At 41.2% G+C, this 18,962-nt stretch overlaps 1 long non-coding RNA gene across 5 annotated transcripts; it reads right to left on the bottom strand.

Annotated features, from left to right (window-relative positions):
* Nucleotides 1–416: 416 nt before the first annotated feature.
* LOC127812986 (uncharacterized) lies at nt 417–16,882 on the bottom strand. Of its 5 annotated transcripts, none has more exons than XR_008026040.1 (3): nt 16,753–16,882; nt 6,810–6,903; nt 417–711 (listed from the first exon to the last, which is right to left on the bottom strand). It is a non-coding gene; the product is annotated as an uncharacterized LOC127812986 (long non-coding RNA). The 5 variants fall into 5 exon arrangements; XR_008026034.1 differs by lacking the exon at nt 6,810–6,903 and adding an exon at nt 16,372–16,465; XR_008026039.1 differs by lacking the exons at nt 6,810–6,903; nt 16,753–16,882 and adding exons at nt 1,081–1,174; nt 7,191–7,320.
* Between the last annotated feature and the right edge of the window lie 2,080 nt (nt 16,883–18,962).

Consider the following 18,962-nt stretch of genomic DNA (forward strand, 5'->3'; position numbering starts at 1 on the left):
AAGAAACTAGAGAACATGAAGCATCTGAACCATCAGTGAAGCAAGAAAAATGTGCAACCGAAGCATAAGGAGGAGGAAGAGGCACAGGCTTGCAATCATAATTAAAGACTAGTCAAATTCCAATGGCAAAATCTGCCACCAGACCTTTAAAATGGACAACTGAGTTTTGAAAATAACATGCTTAGGTTGAAGAGGGTGATGCGGGGAATAGAGGACGAAGATGGTAATGTTGAGGTGGAGAAAGAAAAGAGGAAGTCTGATGAATCAAAAAGGGTGTTGTTTCAGAGGTTGTTGAGTGAAGACGAAGAATCATCATCAAAAGAAACTGGAGAACAGGAAGCATCTGAACCATCAGTGAAACAAGAAAAAAGTGCAACCGAAGAAGAAGATGGAGGAGGAGGAGGTGTAACGCCCCAACCCCAAGATAGTATATAAGGTACTATAATATTTACACGGGCGTTAAGGAAATCCCATATACTACAGTAAGGATCGTAACCTGAAATGTTGGGACTTCCATAAAATAAACATTCACACACACAATTTATCAAGATAGCAGGGAAAGTAGACTTCATTCTCCACGAGACAAAATATTGTCAAAGTTAAGAGTACAAATCTTGTAACATACTACAACATCATAAGAGACGCCTAAACAAGATAACTACACTCGCGCCGCCTCTAGGCCTTCTCCCTTTGAGCCCGAGCCTGACAGATCTGGAACATTTGAATATTCCAGGGGTATGAACACCCGGGTTAGATCGTTAAATCTAAGTGAGGGTTAAAATAACTTCATGCGTGCAAATGCAAAATGCAGAGATGCATGCTCCAGGTGGATGTGACGCCAGGGTGTTGCAATCACCCCTGCCAACCTTATCATGTAACACAGCCTAACAACACGGCCAAGTGAAGACTCCCTTCACCCATGATATTCACAACTAGTCACAAGCCACACGTAGTGATGCATGAACAAATGGAAAGAAACATGCGTATCAAATGAAATAACATGATATGCGCATGCAATCACCGCCATCATGCTCAATAATATGCACAACATGTAAGAAATACAGTTTAGAAACCACTCACCGAAGCTTCCCACTTCTTGGTTGCACAAATTCACGGCCAAACGTCGCTCCAAGTGGACTGTTCTATAAAAACCGAGACCTTTTTGTATCCAAACCTAAAATAAGTTTAGATATATAAGTAGCTACTAAAATTAGGAGTTTTCATGAGAAATTTCAAGCCAAGAAGACCTATAACGCGCCTACACGCGCTCCCACAAAGTCGGCCACGCGCCTGGACGCGCAGCTCTGTTGGGCGCGTGCGGCTCACGCGCCAGACGGACTTCCGACCCTGAAAATTAAAACGGGCATAACTCTCTCATTTTAACTCCGATTCGAGTGCCGTTTGAACCTACGGACTCCTCCTTCAACCCTCTACGTGGTTACAGAAAGAAGATGAGCTTACCTTGCAGTTTTGGTTACTGTTTTGCACGGATTTCAAGGGGCTCGTGCCTTCCAACGGCTTGCTTTTGGCTCCTACTCGGGCAGGGTTTCCTTCCCTTCTTTACAGCAGAGTTTCCCCTCCTTTATAATCAACTTACCCCCTTAATTTGGTGGCCAAAAACCCAACCCAAGGCATTCTTATATAGTGCCCTTAAATCCATAGGATTGTGACACTTGGCTTTCTAAGATGGTGACACTCGGCACTTGAGATTTACACCCTAATTATTGCTTTCTTCCCATGGTGACAAGTGGCTCTTGAGATATGAGCCTTATCATGACATTTTTAACCCTTTAACGAATGAATTTTCGCCACATGTTATGGAGATTTGAGCCGTAATGATTGCTTTCATCCTACGGCGCCACGTGTCCTCGAGATATGAGCTTTCATTATTACTTTCTTCCTACTACGACATGTGTCCCTCAAGATGTGAGCCTTCATCATTGCTTCCATCCTACGGTGCCACGTGTCCCTCGAGATTGGTGTTTAATTATTACTTTTAATTTTCCATCCAAATTACGCCACGTGTCCATGTAATCATTTCTACCCATGTGTCTCCATCCATATGGTGACATGTGTCCATTAATTGAATTTAATTCGGGTTTGAAATCCACAGCCACTTTTGATATCGTTTTGGAATCCAAAGTTAGGTTTAAATGAACTTTGAAGTCCATTGCCCTTAAGTCCCCTAAAGATCCTTGAATCTCACAAATTCCCAAGTCTTTGAGAACCTAAAGAAAATCGGGAAATCGTTTAATTTATTAAATAGAAATAGATTACAAGTTTTAGGGTATTACAGGAGGCACAGGCTTGCAATCATAATTAAAGACTAGAAAAATTCAAATGGCAAAATCTGCCACCAGGCCTTTAAAATGGACAACTCAGTTTTGAAAATAACATGCTTAGGTTGAAGATGGTGATGAGGGGAATAAAGGACGAAGATGGTAATGTTCAGGAGGAGAAAGAAAAGGGGAAGTCTGATGAAATCAAAAAAAGGTGTTATTTTAGTGGTTGTTGAGTGAAAACGAAGAATCTTCATCAAAAGAAATTGCAGAACAGGAAGCATCTGAACCATCAGTGAAGCAAGAAAAATGTGCAACCGAAGCATAAGGAGGAGGAGGAGGCACAGGCTTGCAATCATAATTAAAGACTAGTCAAATTCCAATGGAGAAATCTGCCACCAGGCCTTTAAAATGGACAACTCAGTTTTGGGAATAACATGCTTAGGTTGAAGAGGGTGATGCGGGGAATATAGAGGACGAAGATGGTAATGTTGAGGAGGAGAAAGAAAAGGGGAAGTCTGATGAATCAAAAAGGGTGTTGTTTCAGACGTTGTTGAGTGAAGACGAAGAATCATCATCAAAAGAAACTGAAGAACATGAAGCATCTGAACCATCAGTGACGCAAGAAAAATGTGCAACCGAAGCATAAGGAGGAGGAAGAGGCACATGCTTGCAATCTAATTAAAGACTAGTCAAATTCCAATGGCGAAATATGCCACCAGGCCTTTAAAATGGACAACTCAGTTTCGAAAATAACATGCTTAGGTTGAAGAGGGTGATGCGGGGAATAGAGGACGAAGATCGTAATGTTGAGAAGGAGAAACAAAAGGGATGTCTGATGAATCAAAAAGGGTGTTCTTTCAGAGGTTGTTGAGTGAAGATGAAGAATCATCATCAAAAGAAACTGGAGAACAGGAAGCATCTGAACCATCAGTGAAGCAAGAAAAATGTGCAACCGAAGCATAAGGAGGAGGAAGAGGCACAGGCTTGCAATCATAATTAAAGACTAGTCAAATTCCAATGGAGAAATCTGCCACCAGACCTTTAAAATGGACAACTCAGTTTTGAGAATAACATGCTTAGGTTGAAGAGGGTGATGCGGGGAATAGAGGACGAAGATAGTAATGTTGAGGAGGAGAAAGAAAAGGGGATGTCTGATGAATCAAAAAGGGTGCTGTTTCAGAGGTTGTTGAGTGAAGACGAAGAATCATCATCAAAAGAAACTGGAGAACAGGAAGCATCTGAACCATCAGTGAAGCAAGAAAAATGTGCAACCGAAGCATAAGGAGGAGGAAGAGGCACAGGCTTGCAATCATAATTAAAGACTAGTCAAATTCCAATGGAGAAATCTGCCACCAGGCCTTTAAAATGGACAACTCAGTTTTGAGAATAACATGCTTAGGTTGAAGAGGGTGATGCGGGGAATAGAGGACGAAGATGGTAATGTTGACGAGGAGAAAGAAAGGGGGATGTCTGATGAATCAAAAAAGGTGCTGTTTCAGAGGTTGTTGAGTAAAGACGAAGAATCATCATCAAAAGAAACTGGAGAACAGGAAGCATCTGAACCATCAGTGAAGCAAGAAAAATGTGCAACCGAAGCATAAGGAGGAGGAAGAGGCACAGGCTTGCAATCATAATTAAAGACTAGTCAAATTCCAATGGAGAAATCTGCCACCAGGCCTTTAAAATGGACAACTCAGTTTTGAGAATAACATGCTTAGGTTGAAGAGGGTGATGCGGGGAATAGAGGACGAAGATGGTAATGTTGACGAGGAGAAAGAAAGGGGGATGTCTGATGAATCAAAAAAGGTGCTGTTTCAGAGGTTGTTGAGTAAAGACGAAGAATCATCATCAAAAGAAACTGGAGAATAGGAAGCATCTGAACCATCAGTGAAGTAAGAAAAATGTGCAACCGAAGCATAAGGAGGAGGATGAGGCATAGGCTTGCAATCATAATTAAAGACTAGTCAAATTCCAATGGCGAAATCTGCCACCAGGCCTTTAAAATGGACAACTATGTTTTGAAAATAACATGCTTAGGTTGAAGAGGGTGATGCGGTGAATAGAGGACGAAGATGGTAATGTTGAGGAGGAGAAAGAAAAGGGAAAGTCTGATGAATCAAAAAGGGGGTTGTTTCAGAGGTTGTTGAGTGAAGACGACAAATCATTATCAAAAAAAACTGAAGAACATGAAGCATCTGAACCATCAGTGAAGCAAGAAAAATGTGCAACCGAAGCATAAGGAGGAGGAGGAAGGACATGCTTGCAATCTAATTAAAGTCTAGTCAAATTCCAATGGCGAAATCAGCCACCAGGCCTTTAAAATGGACAACTCAGTTTCGAAAATAACATGCTTAGGTTGAAGAGGGTGATGCGGGGAATAGAGGACGAAGATGGTAATGTTGAGAAGGAGAAAGAAAAGGGGATGTTTGATGAATCAAAAAGGGTGTTGTTTCAGAGGTTGTTGAGTGAAGATGAAGAATCATCATCAAAAGAAAATGGAGAACAGGAAGCATCTGAACCATCAGTGAAGCAAGAAAAATGTGCAACCGAAGCATAAGTTGGAGGAGGAGGCACAGGCTTGCAATCATAATTAAAGACTAGTCAAATTCCAATGACAAAATCTGCCACCAGGCCTTTGAAATGGATAACTCAGTTTTGAAAATAACATGCTTAGGTTGAAGAGGGTGATGCGGGGAATAGAGGACGAAGATGGTAATGTTGAGGTGGAGAAAGAAAAGGGGAAGTCTGATGAATCAAAAAGGGTGTTGTTTCAGAGGTTGTTGAGTGAAGACGAAGAATCATCATCAAAAGAAACTGGAGAACAGGAAGCATCTGAACCATCAGTGAACCAAGAAAAAAGTGCAACCGAAGCATAAGGAGGAGGAAGAGGCACAGGCTTGCAATCATAATTAAAGACTAGTCAAATTCCAATGGCAAAATCTGCCACCAGGCCTTTAAAATGGACAACTCAGTTTTGAAAATAACATGCTTAGGTTGAAGAGGGTGATGTGGTGAATAGAGGACGAAGATGGTAATGTTGAGGAGGAGAAAGCAAAGGAGAAGTCTGACGAAATCAAAAAGGGTGTTGTTTTAGAGGTTGTTGAGTGAAGACGAAGAATCATCATCAAAAGAAACTGAAGAACAGGAAGCTTCTGAACCATCAGTGAAACAAGAAAAATGTGCAACCGAAGAAGAAGGAGGAGGAGGAGGCACAGGCTTTCAATCATAATTAAAGACTAGTCAAATTTTGATGGCGAAATCTGTCACCAGGCCTTTAAAATGGACAACTCAGTTTCGAAAATAACATGCTTAGGTTGAAGAAGGTGATGCGGTGAATAAAGGACGAAGATGGTAATGTTGAGAAGGGGAAACAAAAGGGGATGTCTGATGAATCAAAAAGGGTGTTGTGTGAGAGGTTGTTGAGTGAAGATGAAGAATCATCATCAAAAGAAACTAGAGAACATGAAGCATCTGAACCATCAGTGAAGCAAGAAAAATGTGCAACCGAAGCATAAGGAGGAGGAAGAGGCACAGGCTTGCAATCATAATTAAAGACTAGTCAAATTCCAATGGCAAAATCTGCCACCAGACCTTTAAAATGGACAACTGAGTTTTGAAAATAACATGCTTAGGTTGAAGAGGGTGATGCGGGGAATAGAGGACGAAGATGGTAATGTTGAGGTGGAGAAAGAAAAGAGGAAGTCTGATGAATCAAAAAGGGTGTTGTTTCAGAGGTTGTTGAGTGAAGACGAAGAATCATCATCAAAAGAAACTGGAGAACAGGAAGCATCTGAACCATCAGTGAAACAAGAAAAAAGTGCAACCGAAGAAGAAGATGGAGGAGGAGGAGGTGTAACGCCCCAACCCCAAGATAGTATATAAGGTACTATAATATTTACACGGGCGTTAAGGAAATCCCATATACTACAGTAAGGATCGTAACCTGAAATGTTGGGACTTCCATAAAATAAACATTCACACACACAATTTATCAAGATAGCAGGGAAAGTAGACTTCATTCTCCACGAGACAAAATATTGTCAAAGTTAAGAGTACAAATCTTGTAACATACTACAACATCATAAGAGACGCCTAAACAAGATAACTACACTCGCGCCGCCTCTAGGCCTTCTCCCTTTGAGCCCGAGCCTGACAGATCTGGAACATTTGAATATTCCAGGGGTATGAACACCCGGGTTAGATCGTTAAATCTAAGTGAGGGTTAAAATAACTTCATGCGTGCAAATGCAAAATGCAGAGATGCATGCTCCAGGTGGATGTGACGCCAGGGTGTTGCAATCACCCCTGCCAACCTTATCATGTAACACAGCCTAACAACACGGCCAAGTGAAGACTCCCTTCACCCATGATATTCACAACTAGTCACAAGCCACACGTAGTGATGCATGAACAAATGGAAAGAAACATGCGTATCAAATGAAATAACATGATATGCGCATGCAATCACCGCCATCATGCTCAATAATATGCACAACATGTAAGAAATACAGTTTAGAAACCACTCACCGAAGCTTCCCACTTCTTGGTTGCACAAATTCACGGCCAAACGTCGCTCCAAGTGGACTGTTCTATAAAAACCGAGACCTTTTTGTATCCAAACCTAAAATAAGTTTAGATATATAAGTAGCTACTAAAATTAGGAGTTTTCATGAGAAATTTCAAGCCAAGAAGACCTATAACGCGCCTACACGCGCTCCCACAAAGTCGGCCACGCGCCTGGACGCGCAGCTCTGTTGGGCGCGTGCGGCTCACGCGCCAGACGGACTTCCGACCCTGAAAATTAAAACGGGCATAACTCTCTCATTTTAACTCCGATTCGAGTGCCGTTTGAACCTACGGACTCCTCCTTCAACCCTCTACGTGGTTACAGAAAGAAGATGAGCTTACCTTGCAGTTTTGGTTACTGTTTTGCACGGATTTCAAGGGGCTCGTGCCTTCCAACGGCTTGCTTTTGGCTCCTACTCGGGCAGGGTTTCCTTCCCTTCTTTACAGCAGAGTTTCCCCTCCTTTATAATCAACTTACCCCCTTAATTTGGTGGCCAAAAACCCAACCCAAGGCATTCTTATATAGTGCCCTTAAATCCATAGGATTGTGACACTTGGCTTTCTAAGATGGTGACACTTGGCACTTGAGATTTACACCCTAATTATTGCTTTCTTCCCATGGTGACAAGTGGCTCTTGAGATATGAGCCTTATCATGACATTTTTAACCCTTTAACGAATGAATTTTCGCCACATGTTATGGAGATTTGAGCCGTAATGATTGCTTTCATCCTACGGCGCCACGTGTCCTCGAGATATGAGCTTTCATTATTACTTTCTTCCTACTACGACATGTGTCCCTCAAGATGTGAGCCTTCATCATTGCTTCCATCCTACGGTGCCACGTGTCCCTCGAGATTGGTGTTTAATTATTACTTTTAATTTTCCATCCAAATTACGCCACGTGTCCATGTAATCATTTCTACCCATGTGTCTCCATCCATATGGTGACATGTGTCCATTAATTGAATTTAATTCGGGTTTGAAATCCACAGCCACTTTTGATATCGTTTTGGAATCCAAAGTTAGGTTTAAATGAACTTTGAAGTCCATTGCCCTTAAGTCCCCTAAAGATCCTTGAATCTCACAAATTCCCAAGTCTTTGAGAACCTAAAGAAAATCGGGAAATCGTTTAATTTATTAAATAGAAATAGATTACAAGTTTTAGGGTATTACAGGAGGCACAGGCTTGCAATCATAATTAAAGACTAGAAAAATTCAAATGGCAAAATCTGCCACCAGGCCTTTAAAATGGACAACTCAGTTTTGAAAATAACATGCTTAGGTTGAAGATGGTGATGAGGGGAATAAAGGACGAAGATGGTAATGTTCAGGAGGAGAAAGAAAAGGGGAAGTCTGATGAAATCAAAAAAAGGTGTTATTTTAGTGGTTGTTGAGTGAAAACGAAGAATCTTCATCAAAAGAAATTGCAGAACAGGAAGCATCTGAACCATCAGTGAAGCAAGAAAAATGTGCAACCGAAGCATAAGGAGGAGGAGGAGGCACAGGCTTGCAATCATAATTAAAGACTAGTCAAATTCCAATGGAGAAATCTGCCACCAGGCCTTTAAAATGGACAACTCAGTTTTGGGAATAACATGCTTAGGTTGAAGAGGGTGATGCGGGGAATATAGAGGACGAAGATGGTAATGTTGAGGAGGAGAAAGAAAAGGGGAAGTCTGATGAATCAAAAAGGGTGTTGTTTCAGACGTTGTTGAGTGAAGACGAAGAATCATCATCAAAAGAAACTGAAGAACATGAAGCATCTGAACCATCAGTGACGCAAGAAAAATGTGCAACCGAAGCATAAGGAGGAGGAAGAGGCACATGCTTGCAATCTAATTAAAGACTAGTCAAATTCCAATGGCGAAATATGCCACAAGGCCTTTAAAATGGACAACTCAGTTTCGAAAATAACATGCTTAGGTTGAAGAGGGTGATGCGGGGAATAGAGGACGAAGATCGTAATGTTGAGAAGGAGAAACAAAAGGGATGTCTGATGAATCAAAAAGGGTGTTCTTTCAGAGGTTGTTGAGTGAAGATGAAGAATCATCATCAAAAGAAACTGGAGAACAGGAAGCATCTGAACCCTCAGTGAAGCAAGAAAAATGTGCAACCGAAGCATAAGGAGGAGGAAGAGGCACAGGCTTGCAATCATAATTAAAGACTAGTCAAATTCCAATGGCAAAATCTGCCACCAGACCTTTAAAATGGACAACTGAGTTTTGAAAATAACATGCTTAGGTTGAAGAGGGTGATGCGGGGAATAGAGGACGAAGATGGTAATGTTGAGGAGGAGAAAGAAAAGGAGAAGTCTGATGAAATCAAAAAGGGTGTTGTTTTAGAGGTTGTTGAGTGAAGACGAAGAATCATCATCAAAAGAAACTGAAGAACAGGAAGCTTCTGAACCATCAGTGAAGCAAGAAAAATATGCAACCGAAGCATAAGAAGGAGGAGGAGGCACAGGCTTGCAATCATAATTAAAGACTAGTCAAATTTTGATGGCGAAATCTGCCACCAGGCCTTTAAAATGGACAACTCAGTTTCGAAAATAACATGCTTAGGTTGAAAAGGGTGATGCGGGGAATAGAGGACGAAGATGGGAAGGTTGAGGAGGAGAAAGAAAAGGGGAAGTCTGATCAATCAAAAAAGGTGTTATTTCAGAGGTTGTTGAGTGAAGACGAAGAATCATCATCAAAAGAAACTGAAGAACAGGAAGCTTCTGAATCATCCGTGAAGCAAGAAAAATGTGCAACCGAAGCATAAGGAGTAGGAGGAGGCACAGGCTTGCAATCATAATTAAAGACTAGTCAAATTCCAATGGCGAAATCTGCCACCAGGCCTTTAAAATGGACAACTTAGTTTTGAAAATAACTTGCTTAGGTTGAAGAGGGTGATGCGGGGAATAGAGGACGAAGATGGTAATGTTGAGGAGGAGAAAGAAAAGGGGATGTCTGATGAATCAAAAAGGGTGTTGTGTCAGAGGTTGTTGAGTGAAGACGAAGAGTCATCATCAAAAGAAACTGGAGAACAGGAAGCATCTGAACCATCAGTGAAGCAAGAAAAATGTGCAACCGAAGAAGAAGGAGGAGGAGGAGGAACAGGCTTGCAATCATAATTAAAGACTAGTCAAATTCCAATGGAGAAATCTGCCACCAGGCCTTTAAAATGGACAACTCAGTTTTGAGAATAACAACCTTAGGTTGAAGAGGGTGATGCGGGGAATAGAGGACGAAGATGGTAATGTTGAGGAGGAGAAAGAAAAAGGGATGTCTGATGAATCAAAAAGGGTGCTGTTTCAGAGGTTGTTGAGTGAAGACGAAGAATCATCATCAAAAGAAACTGGAGAATAGGAAGCATCTGAACCATCAGTGTAGCAAGAAAAATATGCAACCGAAGCATAAGGAGGAGGAGGAGGCACAGGCTTGCAATCATAATTAAAGACTAGTCAAATTCCAATGGCGAAATCTACCACCAGTCCTTTAAAATGGACAGCTAAGTTTTGAAAATAACATGCTTAGGTTGAAGAACGTGATGCGGTGAATAGAGGACGAAGATGGTAATGTTGAGGAGGAGAAAGAAAGGGGGAAGTCTGATGAATCAAAAAGGGTGTTGTTTCAGAGGTTGTTGAGTGAGAACGAAGAATCATCATCAAAAGAAACTGAAGAACATGAAGCATCTGAACCATCAGTGAAGCAAGAAAAATTTGAAACCGAAACATAAGGAGGAGGAGGAGGCACATGCTTGCAATCTAATTAAAGACTAGTCAAATTCCAATGGCGAAATATGCCACCAGGCCTTTAAAATGGACAACTCAGTTTCGAAAATAACATGTTTAGGTTGAAGAGGGTGATGCGGGGAATAGAGGACGAAGATGGTAATGTTGAGAAGGAGAAAGAAAACGGGATGTCTGATGAATCAAAAAGGGTGTTGTTTCAGAAGTTGTTGAGTGAAGACGAATAATCATCATCAAAAAAACTGGAGAACAGGAAGCATCTGAACCATCATCGAAGAAAGAAAAATGTGCAACTGAAGCATAAGGAGGAGGAAGAGGCACAGACTTGCAATCATAATTAAAGACTAGTCAAATTCCAATGGCAAAATCTGCAACCAGTCCTTTGAAATGGACAACTGAGTTTTGAAAATAACATGCTTAGGTTGAAGAGGGTGATGCGGGGAATAGAGGACGAAGGTGGTAATGTTGAGGAGGAGAAAGAAGAGGAGAAGTCTGATGAAATCAAAAAATGTGTTGTTTTAGAGGTTGTTGAGTGAATACGAAGAATCATCATCAAAAGAAACTGAAGAATAGGAAGCTTCTGAACCATCAGTGAAGCAAGAAAAATGTGCAACCAAAGCATAAGGAGGCGGAGGAGGCACAGGCTTGCAATCATAATTAAAGACTAGTCAAATTCCAATGGCAAAATCTGCCAGCAGGCCTTTAAAATGGACAACTGAGTTTTGAAAATAACATGCTTAGGTTGAAGAGGGTGATGCGGGGAATAGAGGACGAAGGTGGTAATGTTGAGGAGGAGAAAGAAGAGGAGAAGTCTGATGAAATCAAAAAATGTGTTGTTTTAGAGGTTGTTGAGTGAATACGAAGAATCATCATCAAAAGAAACTGAAGAATAGGAAGCTTCTGAACCATCAGTGAAGCAAGAAAAATGTGCAACCAAAGCATAAGGAGGCGGAGGAGGCACAGGCTTGCAATCATAATTAAAGACTAGTCAAATTCCAATGGCAAAATCTGCCAGCAGGCCTTTAAAATGGACAACTCAGTTTTGAAAATAACATGCTTAGGTTGAAAAGGATGATGCGGGGAATAGAGGACGAAGATGGGAAGGTTGAGGAGGAGAAAGAAAAGGGGAAGTCTGATCAATCAAAAAATGTGTTATTTCAGAGGTTGTTGAGTGAAGACGAAGAATCATCATCAAAAGAAACTGAAGAACAGGAAGCTTCTGAACCATCAGTGAAGCAAGAAAAATGTGCAACCGAAGCATAAGGAGTAGGAGGAGGCACAGGCTTGCAATCATAATTAAAGACTAGTCAAATTCCAATGGCGAAATCTGCCACCAGGACTTTAAAATGGACAACTTAGTTTTGAAAATAACATGCTTAGGTTGAAGAGGGTGATGCGGGGAATAGAGGACGAAGATCGTAATGTTGAGGAGGAGAAAGAAAAGGGGATGTCTGATGAATCAAAAAGGGTGTTGTTTCAGAGGTTGTTGAGTGAAGACGAAGAATCATCATCAAAAGAAACTGGAGAATAGGAAGCATCTGAACCATCAGTGAAGCAAGAAAAATATGCAACCGAAGCATAAGGAGGAGGAGGAGGCACAGGCTTTCAATCATAATTATAGACTAGTCAAATTTTGATGGCGAAATCTGCCACCAGGCCTTTAAAATGGATAACTCAGTTTCGAAAATAACATGCTTAGGTTGAAGAGGGTGATGCGGGGAATAGAGGACGAAGATGGTAATGTTGAGAAGGAGAAAGAAAAGGGGATGTCTGATGAATCAAAAATGGTGTTGTGTCAGAGGTTGTTGAGTGAAGATGAAGAATCATCATCAAAAGAAACTGGAGAACATGAAGCATCTGAACCATCAGTGAAGCAAGAAAAATGTGCAGCCGAAGCATAAGGAGGAGGAAGAGGCACAGGCTTGCAATCATAATTAAAGACTAGTCAAATTCCAATGGCAAAATCTGCCACCAGACCTTTAAAATGGACAACTGAGTTTTGAAAATAACATTCTTAGGTTGAAGAGGGTGATGCGGGAAATAGAGGACGAAGATGGTAATGTTGAGGAGGAGAAAGAAAAGGGGAAGTCTGATGAATCAAAAAGGGTGTTGTTTCAGAGGTTGTTGAGTGAAGACGAAGAATCATCATCAAAAGAAATCGGAGAACAGGAAGCATCTGAACCATCAGTGAAACAAGAAAAAAGTGCAACCGAAGAAGAAGAAGGAGGAGTCGGAGGCACAGGCTTGCAATCATAATTAGAGACTAGAAAAATTCAAATGGCAAAATCTGCCACCAGGCCTTTAAAATGGACAACTCAGTTTTGAAAATAACATGCTTAGGTTGAAGAGGGTGATGAGGGGATAGAGGACGAAGATGGTAATGTTCAGGAGGAGAAAGAAAAGGGGAAGTCTGATGAAATCAAAAAAGGGTGTTATTTTAGTGGTTGTTGAGTGAAGACGAAGAATCTTCATCAAAAGAAATTGCAGAACAGGAAGCATCTGAACCATCAGTGAAGCAAGAAAAATGTGCAACCGAAGCATAAGGAGGAGGAGGAGGCACAGGCTTGCAATCATAATTAAAGACTAGTCAAATTCCAATGGAGAAATCTGCCACCAGGCCTTTAAAACGGACAACTCAGTTTTGGGAATAACATGCTTAGGTTGAAGAGGGTGATGCGGGGAATAGAGGACGAAGATGGTAATGTTGAGGAGGAGAAAGAAAAGGGGAAGTCTGATGAATCAAAAAGGGTGTTGTTTCAGAGGTTGTTGAGTGAAGACGAAGAATCATCATCAAAAGAAAATGAAGAACATGAAGCGTCTGAACCATCAGTGAAGCAAGAAAAATGTGCAACCAAGCATAAGGAGGAGGAGGAGGCACATGCTTGCAATCTATTTAAAGACTAGTCAAATTCCAATGGCGAAATATGCCACCAGGCCTTTAAGATGGATAACTCAGTTTCGAAAATAACATGCTTTGGTTGAAGAGGGTGATGCGGGGAATAGAGGACGAAGATGGTAATGTTGAGGAGGAGAAAGAAAAGGAGAAGTCTGATGAAATCAAAAAGGGTGTTGTTTTAGAGGTTGTTGAGTGAAGACGAAGAATCATCATCAAAAGAAACTGAAGAACATGAAGCTTCTGAACCATCAGTGAAGCAAGAAAAATGTGCAATCGAAGCATAAGGAGGAGGAGGAGGCACAGGCTTGCAATCATAATTAAAGACTAGTGAAATTCCAATGGCGAAATCTGCCAGCAGGCCTTTAAAATGGACAACTCAATTTTGAAAATAACATGCTTAGGTTGAAAAGGATGATGCGGGGAATATAGGACGAAGATGGGAAGGTTGAGGAGGAGAAAGAAAATGGGAAGTCTGATCAATCAAAAAATGTGTTATTTCAGAGGTTGTTGAGTAAAGACGAAGAATCATCATCAGAAGAAACTGAAGAACAGGAAGCTTCCGAACCATCAGTGAAGCAAGAAAAATGTGCAACCGAAGCATAAGGAGTAGGAGGAGGCACAGGCTTGCAATCATAATTAAAGACTAGTCAAATTCCAATGGCGAAATATGCCACCAGGCCTTTAAAATGGACAACTCAGTTTCGAAAATAACATGCTTAGGTTGTAGAGGGTGATGCGGGGAATAGAGGACGAAGATGGTAATGTTGAGGAGGAGAAAGAAGAGGAGAAGTTTGATGAAATCAAAAAGGGTGTTGTTTTAGAGGTTGTTGAGTGAATACGAAGAATCATCATCAAAAGAAACTGAAGAATAGGAAGCTTCTGAACCATCAGTGAAGCAAGAAAAATGTGCAACCGAAGCATAAGGAGGCGGAGAAGGCACATGCTTGCAATCATAATTAAAGTCTAGTCAAATTCCAATGGCGAAATCTGCTAGCAGGCCTTTAAAATGGACAACTCAGTTTTGAAAATAACATGCTTAGGTTGAAAAGGGTGATGCGGGGAATAGAGGACGAAGATGGGAAGGTTGAGGAGGAGAAAGAAAAGGGGAAATCTGATCAATCAAAAAATGTGTTATTTCAGAGGTTGTTGAGTGAAGACGAAGAATCATCATCAAAAGAAACTGAAGAACAGGAAGCTTCTGAACCATCAGTGAAGCAAGAAAAATGTGCAACCGAAGCATAAGGAGTAGGAGGAGGCACAGGCTTGCAATCATAATTAAAGACTAGTCAAATTCCAATGGCAAAATCTGCCACCAGGCCTTTAAAATGGACAACTCAGTTTTGAAAATAACAAGCTTAGGTTGAAGAGGGTGATGCGGGGAATAGAGGACGAAGATGAGAATGTTGAGGACGAGAAAGAAAAGGGGATGTCTGATGAATAAAAAAGGGTGCTGTTTTAGAGGTTGTTGAGTGAAGACGAAGAATCGTCATCAAAACAAACTGAAGAACATGAAGCATCTGAACCATCAGTGAAGCAAGAAAAATTTGCAACCGAAGCATAAGGAGGAGGAGGAGGCACAGGCTTTCAATCATAATTAAAGACTAGTCAAATTTTGATGGCGAAATCTGTCACCAGGCCTTTAAAATGGACAACTCAGTTTCGAAAATAACATGCTTAGGTTGAAGAAGGTGATGCGGTGAATAAAGGACGAAGATGGTAATGTTGAGAAGGGGAAACAAAAGGGGATGTCTGATGAATCAAAAAGGGTGTTGTGTGAGAGGTTGTTGAGTGAAGATGAAGAATCATCATCAAAAGAAACTAGAGAACATGAAGCATCTGAACCATCAGTGAAGCAAGAAAAATGTGCAACCGAAGCATAAGGAGGAGGAAGAGGCACAGGCTTGCAATCATAATTAAAGACTAGTCAAATTCCAATGGCAAAATCTGCCACCAGACCTTTAAAATGGACAACTCAGTTTTGAAAATAACATGCTTAGGTTGAAGAGGGTGATGCGGGGAATAGAGGACGAAGATGGTAATGTTGAGGTGGAGAAAGAAAAGAGGAAGTCTGATGAATCAAAAAGGGTGTTGTTTCAGAGGTTGTTGAGTGAAGACGAAGAATCATCATCAAAAGAAACTGGAGAACAGGAAGCATCTGAACCATCAGTGAAACAAGAAAAAAGTGCAACCGAAGAAGAAGATGGAGGAGGAGGAGGTGTAACGCCCCAACCCCAAGATAGTATATAAGGTACTATAATATTTACACGGGCGTTAAGGAAATCCCATATACTACAGTAAGGATCGTAACCTGAAATGTTGGGACTTCCATAAAATAAACATTCACACACACAATTTATCAAGATAGCAGGGAAAGTAGACTTCATTCTCCACGAGACAAAATATTGTCAAAGTTAAGAGTACAAATCTTGTAACATACTACAACATCATAAGAGACGCCTAAACAAGATAACTACACTCGCGCCGCCTCTAGGCCTTCTCCCTTTGAGCCCGAGCCTGACAGATCTGGAACATTTGAATATTCCAGGGGTATGAACACCCGGGTTAGATCGTTAAATCTAAGTGAGGGTTAAAATAACTTCATGCGTGCAAATGCAAAATGCAGAGATGCATGCTCCAGGTGGATGTGACGCCAGGGTGTTGCAATCACCCCTGCCAACCTTATCATGTAACACAGCCTAACAACACGGCCAAGTGAAGACTCCCTTCACCCATGATATTCACAACTAGTCACAAGCCACACGTAGTGATGCATGAACAAATGGAAAGAAACATGCGTATCAAATGAAATAACATGATATGCGCATGCAATCACCGCCATCATGCTCAATAATATGCACAACATGTAAGAAATACAGTTTAGAAACCACTCACCGAAGCTTCCCACTTCTTGGTTGCACAAATTCACGGCCAAACGTCGCTCCAAGTGGACTGTTCTATAAAAACCGAGACCTTTTTGTATCCAAACCTAAAATAAGTTTAGATATATAAGTAGCTACTAAAATTAGGAGTTTTCATGAGAAATTTCAAGCCAAGAAGACCTATAACGCGCCTACACGCGCTCCCACAAAGTCGGCCACGCGCCTGGACGCGCAGCTCTGTTGGGCGCGTGCGGCTCACGCGCCAGACGGACTTCCGACCCTGAAAATTAAAACGGGCATAACTCTCTCATTTTAACTCCGATTCGAGTGCCGTTTGAACCTACGGACTCCTCCTTCAACCCTCTACGTGGTTACAGAAAGAAGATGAGCTTACCTTGCAGTTTTGGTTACTGTTTTGCACGGATTTCAAGGGGCTCGTGCCTTCCAACGGCTTGCTTTTGGCTCCTACTCGGGCAGGGTTTCCTTCCCTTCTTTACAGCAGAGTTTCCCCTCCTTTATAATCAACTTACCCCCTTAATTTGGTGGCCAAAAACCCAACCCAAGGCATTCTTATATAGTGCCCTTAAATCCATAGGATTGTGACACTTGGCTTTCTAAGATGGTGACACTTGGCACTTGAGATTTACACCCTAATTATTGCTTTCTTCCCATGGTGACAAGTGGCTCTTGAGATATGAGCCTTATCATGACATTTTTAACCCTTTAACGAATGAATTTTCGCCACATGTTATGGAGATTTGAGCCGTAATGATTGCTTTCATCCTACGGCGCCACGTGTCCTCGAGATATGAGCTTTCATTATTACTTTCTTCCTACTACGACATGTGTCCCTCAAGATGTGAGCCTTCATCATTGCTTCCATCCTACGGTGCCACGTGTCCCTCGAGATTGGTGTTTAATTATTACTTTTAATTTTCCATCCAAATTACGCCACGTGTCCATGTAATCATTTCTACCCATGTGTCTCCATCCATATGGTGACATGTGTCCATTAATTGAATTTAATTCGGGTTTGAAATCCACAGCCACTTTTGATATCGTTTTGGAATCCAAAGTTAGGTTTAAATGAACTTTGAAGTCCATTGCCCTTAAGTCCCCTAAAGATCCTTGAATCTCACAAATTCCCAAGTCTTTGAGAACCTAAAGAAAATCGGGAAATCGTTTAATTTATTAAATAGAAATAGATTACAAGTTTTAGGGTATTACAGGAGGCACAGGCTTGCAATCATAATTAAAGACTAGAAAAATTCAAATGGCAAAATCTGCCACCAGGCCTTTAAAATGGACAACTCAGTTTTGAAAATAACATGCTTAGGTTGAAGATGGTGATGAGGGGAATAAAGGACGAAGATGGTAATGTTCAGGAGGAGAAAGAAAAGGGGAAGTCTGATGAAATCAAAAAAAGGTGTTATTTTAGTGGTTGTTGAGTGAAAACGAAGAATCTTCATCAAAAGAAATTGCAGAACAGGAAGCATCTGAACCATCAGTGAAGCAAGAAAAATGTGCAACCGAAGCATAAGGAGGAGGAGGAGGCACAGGCTTGCAATCATAATTAAAGACTAGTCAAATTCCAATGGAGAAATCTGCCACCAGGCCTTTAAAATGGACAACTCAGTTTTGGGAATAACATGCTTAGGTTGAAGAGGGTGATGCGGGGAATATAGAGGACGAAGATGGTAATGTTGAGGAGGAGAAAGAAAAGGGGAAGTCTGATGAATCAAAAAGGGTGTTGTTTCAGACGTTGTTGAGTGAAGACGAAGAATCATCATCAAAAGAAACTGAAGAACATGAAGCATCTGAACCATCAGTGACGCAAGAAAAATGTGCAACCGAAGCATAAGGAGGAGGAAGAGGCACATGCTTGCAATCTAATTAAAGACTAGTCAAATTCCAATGGCGAAATATGCCACAAGGCCTTTAAAATGGACAACTCAGTTTCGAAAATAACATGCTTAGGTTGAAGAGGGTGATGCGGGGAATAGAGGACGAAGATCGTAATGTTGAGAAGGAGAAACAAAAGGGATGTCTGATGAATCAAAAAGGGTGTTCTTTCAGAGGTTGTTGAGTGAAGATGAAGAATCATCATCAAAAGAAACTGGAGAACAGGAAGCATCTGAACCCTCAGTGAAGCAAGAAAAATGTGCAACCGAAGCATAAGGAGGAGGAAGAGGCACAGGCTTGCAATCATAATTAAAGACTAGTCAAATTCCAATGGCAAAATCTGCCACCAGACCTTTAAAATGGACAACTGAGTTTTGAAAATAACATGCTTAGGTTGAAGAGGGTGATGCGGGGAATAGAGGACGAAGATGGTAATGTTGAGGAGGAGAAAGAAAAGGAGAAGTCTGATGAAATCAAAAAGGGTGTTGTTTTAGAGGTTGTTGAGTGAAGACGAAGAATCATCATCAAAAGAAACTGAAGAACAGGAAGCTTCTGAACCATCAGTGAAGCAAGAAAAATATGCAACCGAAGCATAAGAAGGAGGAGGAGGCACAGGCTTGCAATCATAATTAAAGACTAGTCAAATTTTGATGGCGAAATCTGCCACCAGGCCTTTAAAATGGACAACTCAGTTTCGAAAAT

The sequence above is a fragment of the Diospyros lotus genome, chromosome 1 (assembly GCF_014633365.1).
Source record: "Diospyros lotus cultivar Yz01 chromosome 1, ASM1463336v1, whole genome shotgun sequence".
Classification (NCBI taxonomy): Eukaryota; Viridiplantae; Streptophyta; class Magnoliopsida; order Ericales; family Ebenaceae; genus Diospyros; species Diospyros lotus.